Here is an 18,005-nt window from a genome sequence, read left to right as displayed (position 1 = left end):
ATAGTTTTCTGTATACAGGCCCTTAATATCCCTGGTTAAACTTATTCCTAGGTACTTGATTCTTTCAGTTCCTATTTTTTTTTTTAACATGGGAAGGCACCAGGAATCGAACCCAGGTCCTCTGGCATGGCAGGCAAGCATTCTTGCCTGCTGAGCCACCGTGGCCTGCCCTCAGTTCCTATTTTGAATGTAAATTTTTCCTTAATCGTCTCCTCATATAGATCATTACTTGTGTATAGAAATATTACTGACCGCTGTATACTAATCTTTTATCCCACCACTTTACTGAATTTGTTCATTAGCTCAAGTAGCTTCATCATAGAGTGTTCAGGGTTATCCAAGTATAGGGCTCATGTAAACAGCAAATAATGAAAGTTTTATCTCTTCCTTTCTTATTTGGATACCTTTTATTTTTTTCTCCTGCTTGTACACTCCAGTGTTAAATAATAGTAGTGACAATGGACATCCTTGTCTTATTCCCAATCTTAAAGAGAATACTCTCACCATTAAGTAGAATGCTGGCTTTGGGTTTTTCATATATGCCCCTTATGATATATATATATTTTTATTTTTATTGACCAAACAAAACAACATACAAACACGAACATTTTTAACATATGAACAGTCCATACTTGGTGTATAATCAATGGCACACAATATTATCACATAGTTGTATATTCATCACCACGATCATTTCTTAGAACATTTGCATCACTCCAGAAAAAGAAATAAAAAGAAAAAGTCATACATACCATACCCCTTACCCCTCCCTCTCATTGACCACTACTATTTTCATCTACCCGATATATTTTAACTTTTGACCCCTATTTTTTTCTACACCCCTTACCATTCCCTTTCATTGATCATTAGTATTTCAAACTACTCAATTTATTTTACCATTTGTTCCCCCTATTATTTATATATTTTTAATCCATATTTTTTTACTCATCTGTCCATACTGTAGACAAAAGGAGCATCAGACACAAGATTTTCACAGTCACACAGTCACATTGCAAAAGCTCTATGATTAGACAATCATCTTCAAGAAACACGGCTACTGGAACACAGCTCTACAGTTTCAGGCATTTCCCTCTAGTCTCTTTAATACACCTTAAACTAAAAAGGGGATATCTATATAATGCATAAGAATAACTTCCAGGATAGCCTCTTGACTCTGTTTGAAATCTCTCAGCCAAATGACACTTCATTTTGTCTCATTTCTCTCTTTCCCCTTTTGGTTGAGAAGGTTTTCTCAATCCCTTGATGCTGAGTCCCAGCTTATTCTAGGATTTCTGTCCCATGCTGTCAGGGAGGTTTATATCCCTGGGAGTCATGTCCAACGTAGAGAGGGAAGTGAAGTGAGTTTGCTTGCCATGTTGGCTGAGAGAGAGAGGCCATATCTGAGAACAAAAGAGGTTCTCTGGAGGTAACTCTTAGGCCAAATTTTAAGAATTTAGCCTATCCCTTGTGGGGATGTTTCATAGGAACAAACCCCAAGATTGAGGGCTTGGTCTATTGATTTGGTTATCCCCACTGCTTGTGAGAATATCAGGAATTCTTCAAATGGGGAAGCTGAATTTTTCCCCTTTCTCCCCATTTCCTCAAGGGGACTCTGCAAATACTTCTTCATTCACTGTTCAAATTACTCTGGAGTTTATCAGGGCATCACACTGGAAAAACCTACAAAATCTCATGCCCTATTCAAGGTTCCATGAACACTTATGGTGTTCAATTAATTTGTCCATATAAGTTATATTACGAAATGCACTAGTCAAAATATAAATTTTGTATCAAATAAACATTTTTTACTTTAGTCTCATACACAAGTTGAAGTTTTAAAATATGAATGACCATCTATTTTCGACACCCTGCAATGCTGACATTCCTTTGTTCTTCCTCATGCTAAAAAAATTTTAAATTTGTACTTTTAGTCACTATCATTGTACACTCTAAGCATTCCTAGATTATACCACCTTGGTTTTTATCATCTATCTTTCCTTCTGGTTTCATATGTGCCCCCAACCGTTCTCCCTCTATCATTCTCACTTTCAGCTTCATTGAGTGTACTTACATCATTGTGCTACAATCAGGTAGTAATGTGCTATTCATTTCTGAATTTTTGCAATCAGACCTGTTGCACAATCTGTATTCCTTCAGCTCCAACTGCCCAATATCTACTCTATTTCTATCTCAGAAGAGGAAATACAAACGGCCAAAAGGCAAATGAAAAGATGCTGGAGAATGTGGAGAAAGAGGCACACTTATTCACTGTGGGTGGGTATGTAAAATGGTACAACAGCTGTGAAAAGCAGTTTAAGAACAGAGCTTCTTAACTAAAATTCTCCAAGTTCATAATGTTCATTCATATCAGTGAGACCATACAGTATTTGTCCGTTAGTTTCTGGCTAATCTCACTCAGCATAATGTCCTCAAGGTCCATCCACGTTGGTACATGCTTCATTACTATTCTGTCTTACAGCTGCGAAATATTCCATCATATGTATATACCATAGCTTGTTTAGCCATTTATCTGTTGATAGACATTTGGACTGTTTCCCTCTCTTGGCAATTGTAAATAATGCTGCTATAAATACCAGTGCAAATGTCCGTTTGCATCCTTGCTCATGTCCTCTGAACAGATACCGAGCATGGTATACCAGATCATATGGCAATTCTATACCTAGCTTCCTGAGGAACTGCCAAACTGCTTTCTACAGTGGCTTACTACTTTACATTCCCACCAACAGTAGATAAGTGATCATGTGGTTTTTCTGCTTTGATTTGTTGATATGATGTATTGCATTAATTGATTTCCTATGTTGAACCATCCTTGCATACCTGAGATGAAGCCTACTTAGTCATGGTGTATAATTCTTTTGATGTGCTTCTGGATTCAATTTGCAAGAATTTTGTTGAGGATTTTTGCATCTATAGTCATTAGAGAGATTGGTCTGTAAATATTTCTTTTCTTGTAGTATCTGTCTGTCTTTGGTATGAGGGTGTTGTTGGCTTCATAGAATGAGTTAAGTAGCCTTCCCTCATCTTCAATTTTTTTGAAGTGTTTGAGCAGGATTGGCACTAATTCTTTCATAAATGTTTGGTCGAATTCACATATGAAGTCATCTAGTCCTGGACTATTCTTTTTTCGGAGCTTCTTAATGACTGATTCAATTTCTTTACTTGTGATTGGTTTGGTGAGGTTGTCTATTTCTTCTCGAATCAATGTTGGTTGTTTATGCCTTTGCAGGAAGTTTTCCATTTCATCTACATTGTCTAGTTTATTAGCATAAAGTTGTTCATATTATCCTCTCCTTTCCTCCTTTATTTCTGTGGGGTCAGTGGTTATGTCTCCTTTTTCATTTCTGATTTTATTTATTTGCATCCTATCTCTACTTCTTTTCGTCTACCTTGCTAAGAGTCCATCAATCTTACCGATTTACTCATAGAACCAACTTCTGGTTTTGCTGATTTTCTCGATTATTTTCATGTTCTCAATTTCATTTATTTCTGCTCTAATCTTCGTTATTCCTTTCCTTTTTCTTGCTTTGAGATTAGTTTGAACAGTTAACTTCTTGATTTTTGCTCTTTCTTCTTTTTTGATATAGGCATTAGGGCAATAAATTTCCCTCTAAGCACTGCCTTTGCTGCATCCCATAAATTTCCTATGGGGCAGGTGTCTTGTTGACAAAGTCCTCACCCTTTTGTTTGTCTGAGAATATTTTAATTTCTCCCTCAGTTTTTGAAGGACAACTTCGCTGGATACAGAATTCTTGGCTGGATGTCTTTCTTGTTCAGAATCTTAAACATGTCATAGACTGACTTGCTTCCATGGTGCCTTTTGAGTAGTCTGAATACAGTTTCACATGGTTACTCTTGTACATAGTGAATCACTTTTCTCTTGCTGCTTTCAGTATTTTCTGCTTCTCTTCATCATTTGACAATTTGATTAGTATCTGTCTTGGAGTAAGACTATTTGGATTTATTTGGGGTTTATTTGGCTTCTTTGGTTTGCATATTTATGTCTTTTATAAGGGTTGAGAAGTTTTCTCCCATTATCTCTTCAAGTAACCTTCCTAGCCCTTTACTCTTTTTTCCTTCTGGGACACTGAAGACTCTCATATTTGCGTGCTTCATATTGTCCATCATTTCTCTGAAATTCAGTTCCATTTTTTTCCATCGTTCTTGCTTTTTTTGTTTTTTTGTGTTCTAGTTCAATTGTCTTGTCTTCTGGCTCCCTTATTCTTTCTTACACCTCTTCAAATCTGTTGTTGTGTGCCTCTAGTATATTTTTAATTTGGTCTACAGTATATTTCATCTCTGCGAGATCAGCTATTTTTCTACTTATTCTTTCAAATTCTTCTTTATGCTTTTCCAGTGTCTTCTTGATGTTCTTTATGTCATTATGAACATCCTTGATTAGTTGTTTCAAATTCTGCATCCCCTCTGGTATCACAATTTGGTCATTTGGCGGGGCCATTTCATCCTGAGTCTTCATGTGCTTTTGTGATTTTCTGTTATGTTCAGAGCATTAGATTATCTTGATAAGTTTATTTCACAAGTTTATTTCCTTCCTTCATCTAAATTTTTGTATTTGCTTGGGTTTACACTGATGGTCTTTTGGACTTGGTTTGTCAGCAATTCCCCTTCTACTTGAAGGTCTGTTAAAAGTTAGGCAATAGTCCAGAATAAGAATGAGGGATGTTAATCCTGTATAGCTTAAATGTAATGCCTGGATACATCCCAGAGTATATTAAGCAGATGGCCAAAAACTATTGACAAAACATGATAAGCGAACTCACTGCTCATGTGGGACATGACTCCCAGGGGTGTACACCTTCCTGGCAACGTGGGACAGAACTCTTAGAATGAGTTGGGACTCAGCATTAAGGAATTGGGAAAACCTTCTCGACCAAAAGGGGGAAGAGAGAATGAGACAAAATAAAGTGTCAATGGCTGAGAGATTCCAAACAGAGTCGAGAGGTTATCCTGGAGGTTATTCTTACGCATTATATAGATATCACCTTTTCAGTTAAGGTATATTGGAGAGGCTGGAGGGAAGTGCCTAAAAATGTAGAGCTGTGTTCCAGTAGCCATGTTTCTTCAAGATGATTGTATAATGATATAGCTTTCGCAATGTGACTGTGAAAACTTTGTGTCTGATGCTCATTTTGCCTACAGTATGGACAGATGAGTAAAACATATGGATTAAAAATAAATAAATAATAGGGTGAACAAATGTTAAAATAAATTTAGTAGATTGAAATGCTGGTGATCAATGAAAGGGAGGGGTAAAGAGTATGGTATGTATGAATTTTTTCTGTTGTCTTTTTATTTCTTTTTCTGAATTGATGCAAATGTTCTAAGAAATGATCATGATGATGAATATTCAACTATGTGATGATATTGTGAGCTATTGATTATATAACAAGAATGGAATGATAAGGTAAGAATGCTTGTGTTTGTATGTGGTTATGTTTCATTAATAAATTAAAAAAAAAAAGCTAGGCAGATATGTAATTTGCCAGACTGTACTTTCTGCTTCTTTCCAGCAGGTGGCGACCCTGACCCACCCCTTCCCTTGAAGCCTGCCCCTCCCCAGCTGTGGTGGTCAGCTGAGCAAGATGGAGACCCCAGGTAATTCCAGTAAGGACTGCGGGTCTCAGGGCATGCTGATAGCCACCAACCCCAGGACTGGGGGCTGAGCAGTGTGCACCTCAGCAGAGACTCTGCTTATGGGTCCAACAGGTCTGGTGGTCCCAGGCTCCTGCTCAGGATGACCTTGGGGCATAGGGCTGGGTTTTTCGGCTGCCCTTCTCCACAGCCAGCACAGAAATGCCTGGAGGCTGATCCTGGTACAGGGTGGGCATACAGGGCGGGGCGGCTGGTGGCAGCAGGAGGCTGGGTGGGATTCTGGGTTCTCCACAGGAGCTCAGGGCTGCAGATCTGCAGGGAGATCTCCCAAGCTAGCCGTGGGGTTAGGCTGGACTGGAGGGACACTTCACTCCTTCAGACTTGCATTTCCCTGCATGCTGCCACCTGTTCCTGGTGGGGTCACAGACGAACACGCTCACCCTGTTCTCTCCATTTCAATTTCTGTTTTTCATCCAGGAACCTCCCTATGTAGTGTAGAAAGACTTTCTCTGATCACTTGCCCTCTGGAATTGTAGTCCTGGTTGTTTCTGTCCCTTCTCTCATTGTTCCATGGAGCAGCAGTAAATTCAGCCTATCCTATTCTGCCATCTTCTTTATTCTCTATTTCTCGTTTTTTAGTATCTTTAATTTCTTAAATACTTTACACATAGTTGTTTTATATTCTGTATCCAGATATTCTAGCATCTAAAAACTTTGGGAGTCTAAATCTGCTTTGTTTCTGCTGACTCTTGGTGGTGATGGCTTGTTTACCTGCGCATTTCATATTTTCTTTGAGATATAATTCTCATACCACAAAATTCACCCTTTTAAAGTGTACAAATCAGTAATTTTAGTGTATTCAAAGTTGTGCAACCATCATCACTACCTAGTTTCTGAACATTTTCATCACTGCTACAAGAGACCCTTACCCATTATCAGTCCTTGACCTCACCTCCCTTAACTCCTGGTAACCACCAGTCCACTTTTTGTTTCTATAGATTTGCCTATACAGGACATTTTACGTAAAAAGGGTCACATATATGGCCTCTTGTATCTGGCTTCATTCACTTAGCATGATATTTTCAAGATATATCTGTGTTATAGCATGAATCAGTTCTTCATTTCTTTTATCGTCTGAATGATATTCTACTGTATGGGTATACTACATTTTATATATCCATGCTGGACTGCTGATGGACTTTTGGATTGTTTGGGTATTGCGAATAATGCTTGTGTGAATATTAATGTAACAACTTCTGGTTTGAAAACCTGTTTTAAACTTTCCTGGGTCTATACCAAGGAGTGGAACTGCTGAGTAACTTTAGGTTTAACTTGAAATTTGTGTAAGTGATGTCAAGGGAGTTTTTCAGTATGCAAAAGCAAGAGCTTTTTGTTGTTTTTGCTGGGGAAAAAAAAGACAAGATACAAGGACAACGTGAACCGTTGGCGGGTTTTTTTTTTTTTTTTTTTTTTTTCCAGTAGCACACAGGGCAGGCAACCTGCATGGAAAAGAGGAAGGGTGTGGTAGTGGCAGTTTCCCTAGCTGACGGTAAGAAAAGAAAAGAGCTTTGAAGCTGTACCATCTTCAAGCAGCCTCTAAGCACTTCTGTTAGCAAGCACAGATGGGTAACTGCCCCACTTTTCCTCTTCTACATTTACTTCACCCACTATACCCAAGATTATTTTTAGAATTATTTCTTTCTTTTTGATGACCTCCCCCGCTAGGTGTATATTTTTTCTGAAGGGGTAAAAAGGAAAAAGGAATTGAAAAAAAAAAGACAAGAAAACTATATAAAGGAGACTTCTCCATTCCTCCCAATTACAGTCCTGGGGGTACCATGCCTTAGGTTATAGGTGTGCTTAAAAAGAATACTCGATGAGGCATGGTATTGAGGCTGGGATTGGAAGGGAAACAAGTTCGGGGTTAAAATGCATTTGAGTCTTAATCACATCCACTGGCTGTGTACATCTTTGTACCTACTGGATATTTCCATTGGCCTTTCCCTCTGTCAGTTACTTTACCTTTTGCACCAAAGAGGGTCCTCTACCTTTATATTTCCAGCTGGGTAAACTCTATATCTGCATATTTCTAACTTATTCTCATTACAGGTGAGAACACTCTCACCTGGATCTCTACACATGCCAGTCTTCATACATTTGAATCTTGGCTCTATCACTCACTAGCTGTGTAACCTTGGTAAACCACTCTGTTTTTCTGTCTTATACGAAAACAGACATAATTATACTCCCCGACCCATGGATTCGTTGTGAGGATGAAATGATTGATTACATGCACAGGGTTTAGAGCAACATTCACTACGTGGGCTGCCCCTGCTGCTATTGCTCCGTTCAAGCCCCTCAAGACAGTGCCCCACCCAGAGCAGGTCCTCAGCACTCACTACTGCTGTTCAGGAATTTTATCAGCCTACAAATAGGAAGTCATGAGAAAGGAAGCAGGTTACAGCTCGGATTTCAGGGACAAACTAAAAACCACTAGAACCTGTAGTCAAAAAACATAAAACTTAAGACCAGTCAGAATGTGAAGGAAAAATGCTACTTTTAGTCCAAGATGCAAATAAAATTCTCTAATTCTATGATCTATTAGATACTGTTAGAAACTTTTTTTTTCAAACTAAATTTAACATTTGTTCCCCCTATTATTTATTTTTATTCCGTATGTTCTACATCTGTTTTCTGTTAGAAACTTTTAAATTCTTAGATCAGTTTTCTAACAGATTTAACTGTTCACTTCCTTATCAATCAAGGCAAAGGCAGAAGAAGAATATTTACATAAAACTAGTTTTTGACATATTATTCACATCTTATCCCACAAAGGAAAAATGGCTAGGCACCCTATTTAATTAAGTTATTTACAAATATCTATATCTAAAGAAGAAAACATACTCCATTACTGGACAATGTTTTTAAGATGATCAATCCATAATTTCTTCGGTCTTCATCAGCTGCTACTTCATATTCTGCCTGATTAAAGAGATGGGAGAAAAAAAAATTAGTTTAGTTTCTTCACTGACTTCATCATGTTTTAAATTCTCTGACTTACAGATTTAATTTGGTACCTCAGAGCCAGAGAGCAGATAAACTGATGAAGTATCTCTTCATTGGGAAATAAAGGACATGAGGAAAAAAAGGTAGACATTTTTTAAAAAAGAAAATAAAATAACATACACACACACAAAAGGAGGTTAATAAGGTAGTAAATCAATGCCTTCCACAATACTATTATTTTCAGTCATTAAAGGTAGCTAAATAAAATAGAATAAAATGAACAACTTTAACTGTTCTAAGCAATAACATTTTAGAGTGAACATAGCAAAGAGTTTAGTTGTGCTTATTTTTATTTTCCAAGTCTCATTTTATTAGCGGAAAATACTAAGAATGATTTTACAGGCAAGGTTAAGCCAGTATTTTTCAATGAATACTTTGTGAACCAGCACTAGTCCTGAGAAATCAAAGAAAAAGGGAAAGAAGACGCCCGCCCCAACAACTTACAGAACTTTGTTTTTTGTATGCTTGTTGCTGCTGCTTCGAGCAAACTAGGTTTTTTGTCTCTTAACCTAAAACTATACCTGGAGAAAGTGAGCAGCCAAGGAACTGGAAACAAGGCTGCTGTTGCAGTGCCTTTAAGGAAAAAACGTGGAACCCATCCTAAGTGTTTAACAATTCTGCAATTAACAAATGAATGACAGCATAGGTGAAAGACCAACCCCCAACAGAATATTCTGACAAAGTCACAAAAGCCTAGATAAGACAATTTCAAGAACAGGTTAGTCATTTATTAGCTCTAGTAGCATTGCTGTGGATTTTTAAAGACTTTCTATATATAGGATCATGTCATCTGCAAATAGTGAAAGTTTAACGTCTTCCTTTATAGTATGAAGGCTTTTTATTTCTTTTACTTGCCTAACTGCTCTGGCTAGAACTTCCAGTACAATGTGGAATAACAGTGCTGGCAGTGGGCATCCTTGTCTTGTCCGTGATTTTAAGAGGGAAAGTCTTTCAGCACTGAGTATGATGTTAATTGTGGGTTTTTCATAAACGCCCTTTATCATATTGAGGAAGTTTCCTTCTATTCCTATTTTTTCTAAGTTTTTTTGAAATAAAAAACAGATGCTGGATTTTGGCAACTGTCTTTTCTGCATCAACTGAGATGATCATGTGGTTTTCTTCCCTTCATTTTGTTAATGTGGTATAGGACATTAACTGATTTTCTTATGCTGAATCATCCTTGCATACCTGGGATAAAACCTACCTAATAATCATATGTAATTTATTGAAGATTTTGCGTCTACATTCATAGGAGGAATTGGTCTGTGATTTTCTATTCTTGTAATATCTTTATCTGGCTTTGATGTTAGTGAGATGTTGGCCTCACAGAATTAGGTAGGTTGTGTTCCCACTTCTTCAGTTTTTTTGGAAGTGTTTGAGCAGGACTGATATTAATTCTTCTTGGAATGTCTGGTAGAATTCACCTGTGAAACCATCTGGTCCTGGGCTTTTTTTGATGGTAAGTTTTTGATGATTGATTTAATCTCTTTATTTGTGATTGGTCTGCTGATATCTTCTATTTGTTCTATACAGCCAGTATAGGGTATTCATGTGTTTCTAGGAATTCGTCCATTCCATCTAGTTGTCTAACCTGTTGGCAAGCAGTTTTCATAGTATCCTCTTATGATCCTTTTTATTTCCGTAGGGTCAGGAGTAATGTCCCCTCTCATTTCTGATTTTACTTATTTGCATTGTCTTTTGTTCCTTTTTCAATTTAATTAAAGATTAGTCAATTTTATTGATCTTTTCAAAGAACCAACTTTTGGTTTTGTTAATGCTTTTTTTTTTCAATTTCTTTTATTTCCGCTCTAATCTTTGTTATTTCTTTTCTTCTTCTTGTTTCAGGTTTAGTTTGCTGTTCTTTTTCTTTTTCCTCCAGGTGTGCAGTTAGGTCTTTGATTTTCAGGTCTTTCTTCTTTTTAAATAAAAGCATTCAGGACTACAAATTTCCCTCTCAGCAGCACCTACCACACTGCTTGTACCTGCTTCATGCTGTCCCCACCATTGCTGTGGCTGCCACTGGCTGTAGGGGGGTGTTCTCGTTTGCTAGCTGCCGGAATGCAACACACCAGAGAAGGATTGGCTTTCAATCAAAGGGGGTTTATTTTGTTAGTTCTTCAGAGGAAAGGCAGCTAAGCAGCTAACTTTCAACTGAGGTTCTTTCTTACATGGGAAGGCACAGGGCGATCTCTGCTGGCCTTTTCTCCAGGCCTCTGGGTTCCAACACCTTTCCCCCGAGGTGATTTCTTTCTGCTTCTCCAAAGGCCTGGGCTGAGCTGTGAGTGCTGAGATGAGGTGTGCTGAGCTGCTTGGGCTGTGCTACATTGAGCTCTCTCATTTAAGCACCAACCAATTAAGTCAAATGTCATTCACTGCAGCAGGCATACCTCCTAGCTGACTGCAGATGTAATCAGCGACAGATGAGGTTCACTACCATTGGCTCATGTCCACAGCAACAGAACTAGATGACTTCACCCGGCCAAGCTGACAACTGAATCTAACAACAGGGATGAAATGCTGGTTTCCCACTGTGTGAATGAAATCTGACATGGCTCCACCACGAAGATGGAAGGGCCTTTGGCCATGTTCTCAGAACTGGGGAGGCATTCTAATTTCAGAACATTATGGCTGCAGCTTCTACTGCCAACATCATAAAAAGTTCCTGTGGTCCAGTTGGCTTGGATGAAATGTTGGTGATGTAACCATTACTGATGATGGTGCAACCATCCTGAAGTTTTTAGTGGTTGTATGGCTAGTTTTTCGTGAGCTGGCTGATCTGCATGATGAAGAAGTTGGAGATGAAACTACCTCAGTGATTATTAATGCAGCAGAACTTCTAAAAAATGCAGATGACCTAGTCAAACAGAAAACTCAACCCAAATCAGTTATTAGTGGCTCTGAACTTGCTTGAAAGGTAGCAGTGTGTTATATCAGGAAAAATCTAATTAACACAGATTGTCTGATTAATGCTGCTAAGCTTCTATGTTTTCCAAAAGCAGTGGAATTGATGGTGATGTTGTTGCTAACATGGTAGCAAATGCAGTACCTACCATTCAGTATACAGATATGAGAGGCCAGCATTGCTATCTAATCAATTCTGTGAATGTTCTAAAAGCCCATGGGAGAAGTCAGATGGAGACTATGCTGACCAATAGCTATGCACTCAAATGCCTGGTGAGACTGAAAGGGTATGCCGACGAGAACAATTAATGCAAAAATTGCTGGCCTTGACTTCAGCATGCAAAAAACAGAAATGAACCTTTGTGCACAGGGGGTTAGTACAGACCCTGAAAAACTAGGCCAAATTAGACAGCTGGGTATCAGATAGTACCAACAGAAAACACAGAAGATCCTGGCAGCTGGTGCCAATGTTATTCTAACCACTGGTCGAACTGATGCTGTGTCTGAAGTATTTTGTGGAGTCTGTTGCTACGGCAATTAGAAGAGTTTTAAAAAGTGACCTTAAACGCATTTCTAAAGCTTCTGAAGCAACTAGTCTATCAACCCTAGCCAATTTGGAAGGTGAAGAAACTTCTGAAGCTGCAATGCTGGGAAAAGCAGAAGGGATGGTGCAGGAGAGGATTTGCAATGGCGAACTAATTTTAATCAAATACTAAGCCTCATACATCTGCATCAATTATTTTATGCAAGACAAATGATTTCACGTGTAAAAAGATGGGGTACTTTATATGACGCTCTTTTTTGTGTGATGAAGAGAGTTGTAGAATTGAAATCTATGGTTCTAGGTGGAGGTGCTGTGGAAGCAGCCCTTTCCATATACCCTGTTCTAGTTTGCTAGCTGCTGGAATGCAATATACCAGAAATGGAATGGCTTTTTAAAAGGGGAATTTAATCAGTTGCTAGTTTACAGTGCTAATGCCGAGAAAATGTCCCAATTACAACAAGTTTACAGAAATGTCCAATCAAAGGCATCCAGGGAAAGATACGTTGATTCAAGAAGGCCGATGAAGTTCAGGGTCTCTCTCTCAAGTGAGAAGGCACATGGTGAACATGGCGTCATTTGCTAGCGTCTTCCCTCCTGGCTTCCTGTTTCGTGAAGCTCCCTGGGAGGCATTTTCCTTCTTCATCTCCAAAGGTCGCTGGCTGGTGGACTCTGCTTCTCGTGGCTATGTCATTCTGCTCTCTCTGAATCTCTCATTCTCCAAAATGTTTCCCCTTTTATAGGACTCTAGTAAACCAATCAAGACACACTCAAATGGGTGGAGACCTTTCATCCCCTAATCCAGTTTAGCAACCACTCTTGACTAAATCACATCAACCAGGGAGATGATCTCATTACAGTTTCAAATATATGTTATTGAATAGGGATTATTCTACCTTTAAGAAATGGGATTTATATTAAAACATGGCTTTTCTTAGAGGGCATATATCCTTTCAAACCAGCACATACCCTGAAAACTGCATGACTAGCATGAGTCTCAAGAACAGCTTTTTGCAGATTCTACAAGATCTCTTCTTTTTATACCTAATACAATGGCAGTTAATGCTACCCAAAATTCCAGAGAATTTGGTTGCAAGGCTAAAACATTTCATAACAAGGTGCAAGCCAATCCAGAATGTAAAAACCTAAAATGGATTGGTGTGATTTGGTCAATGATAAATCTCAAGATAAAAAACAAGCAGGGGTATCTGAATCTACCATAACTGAAGTAGAGTCTGAAGTCTGCAATGGAAGGTAGAATTACTATCTTTTGAATTGATGATGTTATTAAATTACACCCAGAAAATAAGATGATAAACATGGAATTTATGAAGATACTATTCATTCAGGAGCCCTTAATGACTGATATGATTTTTCTTTTATTATAACAACATTAGAAGTAATTGCCATCTACTTTGAGTATATACATTAAAGTACAAGCTGTACCCCCCAATCTTCCCATCAGCACTGCCTTCACTGTACCTCTTTTTTTTTGTTTTTTTCCTTTAAGCCTGCATAGATTAGATTTATTCAATAATTCTTCTTTGCCATTCTAAATATTAATATTTTTCCCTGTAAAGAGAAGAGAGATCAGGAAGAGAGAAAATGCTGAGTCCTTTTTGAAATTTACCCCCAGGTCCATTTAGGCCAACCCACTTGCGCCTCCTCTGTATAACTAGAAGAGTCATACGCATTCTGCTTTCCTCACTCTCCTTGTTTTAATACCTACAGGATCAAGGAAAGCACAATTTGGTGGAAACAGTCAACTTTGGAAAGCTCTCCTAAGATGAAGATACAACTATGACCACATTTCCTTACTTTATAATTGAAAGACAAAATGGCTTTTTTAAAAAATAAAAATCATTGGAAAAAAGACAAAAGGTAGAATCTGTGCAATGTTAACAGTCTGGTAGAACGTGTGCTGGAGTGACAGTGCTCTGTTATGGTAATACTCTGCATGAGCACATATATTTTCTGCCATGGGACTGTAGTAAAGCAGTTTAAGAAGGAAATATAGAAAAAAATTTAAAAAGTCTTGTTCATCAGGTATATTTTCAGTCATGATTAAGCAGGCCTGCTACTTAGCGTTCAGCAAGAAGATGAGTTCAAAGGCAGACACCGATCACATTTTTGTTCAAAAAGCAATCTTAATCTTAAAGGAGTCCATTGTAAGAAAATCATGTGTAAAATAAATTCTGTGTGGACTTCAAAACTGATCATACAAAACCTTTTTTATAAATAAATTAGGTGATTAGAAGTGTCTTTTCCAGCTGAGTTGGACATTAGGCTGTCTTCGCTGAGCCATTATTATTGGTGCTCTTATTGTTCACTTGGATTGTTTTTTTCCAGCCACATTTCAGACAACTACTGTGTGGACCCACAGGTGGCTGATTTGGACCTCAAGCACATTTTGTACTACTTGGGGGTCAAGATTGGGGTTACAGAAGACAGGATGGTAGACGTGGATTACTCCTATTTCTTGGTTTCTCAATGTCTTCAAACCAACCTCAATGACTTTGTTGAAAAGGTCCACATCCTCAAGCCCTAGCCTTGGATGGAAACATTGATGCCACCTACTTGGACAAGATCTCCCTTATAAATATAAGTGATGCCAAACCCATAGTTTCTCCAGAAGCCATTTTTTGAATAAAGGTAAAATGGTTGTCACTGGGAACCTTCCCACTATAAACAATCTTGGAATCACTCTGGCTAAAGATAACTGGAAAACGTATTTGCTGACCCAGAACTGTATTTGCTTGACAATGCTGAAGGAATTCTGTAGTAAACACGAGGTCAATGCAACATACCAGAGATAGATCAGCTTCTAATAAGGGGATTTATTTAGTTAAAAATTTACAGTTCTTCAGAGGAAAGGCAGCTGACTGTCATCTGAGTTTCTCTGTTACACGGAAGGAACACAGCAACCTATGTTGGCCTTCTCTCTTGGCTTCCAATGGCTTTCCCCAGGACAATTCCTTTCTGCAGCTCCATACATCTGGGCTGAGCTTAGAGTGCTTAGATGAGGTATGCTGAGCTTCTTGGGCTGTGGTGCATTGAGCTCTCTTCTGACATTTTTCTTTTAAGCCTCCAGCTAATTGAATTAAACATCACTTATTACGGAAGGCACTCCCCTTATCTGACTGCAGATGTAATCATCCATAGTTGAATTTCACATGTTGATAATTCAAGTCCTCAGTAACAGAACTAGGCACCATCACCTAGCCAAGTTGACACTTGAACCTAACTAGCAGATACTTAATGCAATATTCTCTCATTACTTCAATGTGCTCAGCCTTGACAGGGTTGGAGTCAGAACTGAAAAGCAGAACAAGACTGACATTCTAATTTGGAATAAGTCATCTTTTCAAAGTTTCCCATGAATCTCACAAACATAACAAATGTTCAGACAGAAATCAATAAATTTATCTTTTGATCTTTGGGTTCTTTGTGCTCGTTTTTGATCCTGGGAGCTGAAATCAAACAAATTTCTTCAGGAAATTTGAGAGAAAGGATGAGGATCCAGATTCTTGGTTAATTTTGTTGGCCAACTCCTTGGCATCCAGCTTCTCTGCTCCATAAACTGGATCTTGTTGAAGGTCTGCTACAGATAAGTATGCCTCCTCACTGTATTCTTCTTGCTTTTGTGCTTTTGACAAAGGAGCAGCAGGAAAAGGGTATATTCACCCTTGTACTTAGGGCTAACATGACACAGCCACACTATATGTCCCTTCAAAAGGGAACCTTGCCTACTAGCATGGGCCCCTGGCAGCTTTTCCTGCTCAAGCACAGGGTCACGGAACCAGTATCGTGGAAATGGCAAAGGAAGCCAAGTCCAGACCTCTGCACTGGTTCCACTTGGCCACTACCCCTGCCCCTGCCCTCTTCCCAGCCAGCACAACCACTGAAGCTGCCTATATATATGACTGTCTGCATGATTTTGGCTGTTTTGTCTTCTAGTTTGCTGATTCCTTCTTCTGTTGGTTCAAATATGCTGTTGTGTGCCTCCAGTGTATTTTTTTGTTTGTTTTTAACATGGGCAGGCACCGGGAATCAAACCCAGGTCTCGGGCATGGCAGGCGAGAACTCTGCCACTGCGCCACTGTGGCCCACCCCTCCAGTATATTTTTAATCTCTTCTATTGTGCCCTTCATCCCTGTAATTTCTGTTATATTTCTTTTAATACCTGCAAATTCTTCTTTATGCTCACACATTTTCTTAATATCCTTTAGCTCTTCATCCATATTTTCCTTCATCTCCTTGAAGTGATTCAGGAGATTTATTTGAACTTCTTTGATTAGTTATTCCAAATTCTCTTGTCTCCTCTGAAATTTTAACTTGTTCCCTTGATGAGCCATAGTTTTCTGTTTCTTAATATGGTTTGTTATGTTTTGCTGCTGTTTGGGCATCCGATAGTCTTGATGAATTAACTTTGAAGGTGAATTTATCTCTCTTGTCTGGAGTTTAGTTGCTGATTGTGTTAAGGCTCTTCTTTGACACTTAGTCCACCTTATTATAGACCTTTATAGTAGCCCATGTTTAACCGTTTTGATTTTCTCAGGTCTTCTCCATCTGATTCTTGCCCTGGATATGTGGTACAATTTTTAAGACTGCACTTTTTGTGCACTTATTTCACCTCCAGGAGAAAGTTTCCTTTCCTCTGCTCCTTCTTTGGGAATCTAGCTCTGTATGTGTCTGTGCAGAATTTTCTCCCCAGTTCCTGTGATTTGTTTAAATTCTCCCCCTCACTCAGTATCCCCCTTTCCTTCTACTTTTCAGTTCTGGGACCCTTCTATCTTGCAGCAGTTCGCTTTAACTCCCCTTCCCCACCACTTTTTCTTTCTTGAGGTTTCTCTGTCCCGGTAGACTATCCTGACACAGGGAGCCAGACAGGGTCAACCCAGAAAAGGCAGTCCAGACAACAGAAATTGGATTTAACAAGCACACCTCTTATCAACGGTTCTGCTGCATTCTCTTCTTCCACACCCCCACCCCAAGGGTCCTTTTGTCTGCAGCACAAATTGGGGGTTATGTTCCACCTTGGGTCTCTGTGACCTTGGATCCCTGTGCCCAGATATGCATGGGTTCTATCTTGCTACTGTGAGTAGCTCTATTGGCTGCATCTGCAGCAGGAAGGACCCTGGCCATGATGTCTCTGCACAACTCCATGCTGCACAGGGCTAAGTGGGGTAATGCCCAAACCGATGAGTCTTGAATGGAAATTTCTTACCTGCTTTTGTAGATTATTTTTCTTATTTTTTCATTCAGCATTCATGGAGACCTTCTCCAGTCTCTATCATCCTCCAAAGTTCTATGAAAATAAGATTTGTCCTTTTATTAGCTGATTGTAAGGAAAGACTTTTCTGGGGGATTTGTTCTGTTGCCCTGTTGCTGCTGTCACTCTGCTGTGATGGCCTTCTCATATGACAACGCAGCAGACTTCAATCCCCAGTCATTCAATCAAACACTAATCTAGGTGTCATTGCGAAGGTATGTGATTAAAGTGCATAATCAGTTGAATTTAAGGAAGGGAAATTATCCCAGATAATCTGGGTGGGGCTGATCCAGTCAGTTGAAAGCTTTTATAAGCAGAGCTGAGACTTTCATGAAGAAGAAATTGTACCTGTAGACAGCAGCTTCAACTTGTGCCTGAGAATTCTAGACTGCCCTTTCTGACAGCCTGCCGGAGGGCTGATGGACTTGCCTAGTGTTCTAGTTTGCTAGCTGCCAGAATGCAATATACCAGAAACAGAATGGCTTTTAAAAAGGGGAATTCAATAAGTTGCTAGTTTATAGTTTGAGGCTGAGAAAATGTCCCAATTAAAGCAAGTCTATAAAAATGTCCAAAATGTCCAAATAAAGGCATCTA

General features: G+C 38.9%; 1 protein-coding gene and 1 pseudogene across 3 annotated transcripts in view; one reads left to right on the top strand and one right to left on the bottom strand.

Annotated features, from left to right (window-relative positions):
- GRK4 (G protein-coupled receptor kinase 4) overlaps positions 1-18,005 on the bottom strand; it is a 188,003-nt gene that overhangs the window by 89,692 nt on the left and 80,306 nt on the right. For 2 of the 3 annotated variants that reach the window (XM_077136282.1, XM_077136281.1), the window contains one exon: positions 8,536-8,613. The exons of the other annotated variant lie outside the window; for it this stretch is intronic. The gene's annotated coding sequence lies outside the window, so the exon portion shown is untranslated. Of the gene's footprint in view, positions 1-8,535; positions 8,614-18,005 lie in introns of those variants that run through there. 3 annotated transcript variants of the gene reach the window in all.
- Positions 11,590-13,457, top strand: LOC143662973 (T-complex protein 1 subunit alpha pseudogene; annotated as a pseudogene).

The sequence above is a fragment of the Tamandua tetradactyla genome, chromosome 19 (assembly GCF_023851605.1).
Source record: "Tamandua tetradactyla isolate mTamTet1 chromosome 19, mTamTet1.pri, whole genome shotgun sequence".
Classification (NCBI taxonomy): Eukaryota; Metazoa; Chordata; class Mammalia; order Pilosa; family Myrmecophagidae; genus Tamandua; species Tamandua tetradactyla.
Note: the sequence above shows the minus strand (reverse complement) of the source record. Positions and strands in the feature narration are given on the sequence as shown.